Source organism: Nanorana parkeri, unplaced genomic scaffold (assembly GCF_000935625.1).
Source record: "Nanorana parkeri isolate BGI_ZX_2015 unplaced genomic scaffold, ASM93562v1 scaffold953, whole genome shotgun sequence".
NCBI lineage: Eukaryota > Metazoa > Chordata > Amphibia > Anura > Dicroglossidae > Nanorana > Nanorana parkeri.
Window position 1 is genome coordinate 30,512 of NW_017307221.1, and position 1,850 is coordinate 32,361.

A 1,850-nucleotide genomic window follows, 5' to 3' on the forward strand; every position below is an offset into this window, starting at 1 on the left:
CTTAATAGATATTGATTAAGATATTCAAGCACAAAAAACACAAGCGCAGGGAACCTATAAGAGCCTGGTGGGTCAAACCCATATACTACACTAAATTGAAAATACCAAATATATGTGGATTTTGTCTCCATGGACACATCACTTGAAAATATATACCAAAAGGAAAGGGTCTCATTTAAGAGACTAGCTTGGTGCTCTATGCGTTAAATCACTTGATAATTTCATCTCAATAAAACATTGCTTTAATTTCTGTCCAATATAAAAAACCTTAAATAACCACAACCCCACCCAAGCAAAACAAACAGAAACCGCTTAAAAATGTAAAGACATGGTCTGCTTGCTATAAATATTAAAGTCAAAATATACTCTTGGTACCCTCCTGGGTCATATACCAGCAGTCTAAAACTGTCTCAACACCTTGCAGACATCAAAGTGGGTATAGATGAACCGTGGATATACCGTATCTCATGCACTCTGTGATATATACTGTTCAGGGGGCTCTTCACAGGGCAAATATGTTCGAAAGACAAAATTGTGATATGCAATGTAGTTGATCCACCCAGCCACTGTGTGGCTAAATGACATGTTACAGAAACATTAAAACACAAACACAGACAACCTATAAGAGGCAGGAGGGTCAAACCCTTACTCACTCATATACTACACTAAATACTATATACCAAATATATGTAGATTTTGTCTCCAGGGACAACGGGTCTCATCAGTTGAAAACATATACCAAAAGGAAAGGTTCTAATTTAAGAGACTACCTCAGTGCTCCATGGAACAAATCACATTATAATTACATCTGTATAACACATTGCTTGTTTTGCACTATGTGGAATATATGGCTCATTTGGCCCACCTTACGATCCCCTGGGGGGCTGTTGTGAACTGTGATATATTGCAGAAATGAGGAGTGATACATATGGGAAGATATTGTCTAATGAAATATCATCCATAAAGCCAACCAAACAGCATATATCACAGAGGGCATGAGATATATTCACGGTTCATCTATACCCACTTTGATGTCTGCAAGGTGTTCAGACCATTTTATACTGTACCAGGAGGGTATGTGGACTTTCCGCTTATTCAAGAGGACTGTACCAAGAGTATATTTAGACTTTATTTGATATTGATAGCAAGCAGACCACGTGTTTACATTTTTAAGGCGTTTTTGTTTCTTTGTTTTGCTCGGTTGGGGGGAAGGTTGGGGTTATTTAAGGTTTTTATATCAGATAGAAATAAAAGCAATGTTTTATCGAGATGTAATTATCAAGTAATTTGTCCCATGGAGCACCGAGATAGTATCTTAAATTAGTAGCTTTCCTTTTGGTATTTACTTAATGAAGATATTCAAAAATGGCCTATGAATCAAAAATGTTCACATTTTGGACATTTTAGTGGCCCCAAACTATAGCTCCCCTTCAGTGCTAGTAGATAATGAGAAAACAGGGTCATCACTCTTTACAAAACAAAATATACGTTTTTGGTTATCAGAGTTAGGAGGTAAGTTTATTTATGCAATTTGCCTGTCTTTTTTGTCTTTAAGACATTCACCACATCTTTCCTGGCAACCCAGTTGCTATCTTACTTTTTGTTTTGTTTTTTCCCGTTCTCTTTTTTACGTTCACTGGGTTTATTTTCTTTCTTAACCTCTTGCCGTCCGCCCGTAGTAAAAAAACGGACGGACGGCACTGCAGCATCTGCGGGTTGCCGTCTCCAGACGGCAATTTTTTTCTGCTCGCGCGCGCCCCCTAGCGGGCACGCACGGGCAGAAAAGACCCGCTAAATGCACACACCCGTTACCGGGTGTTTCACATATAGGCGATCGGCGGGTCCATAGC

At 38.9% G+C, this 1,850-nt stretch overlaps 1 protein-coding gene across 1 annotated transcript in view; it reads left to right on the plus strand.

The window, feature by feature from the left end:
• The window catches only part of ITGBL1 (integrin subunit beta like 1), a 109,347-nt gene that overhangs the window by 750 nt on the left and 106,747 nt on the right, over positions 1-1,850 (plus strand). The gene's annotated exons all lie outside the window — the stretch shown is intronic.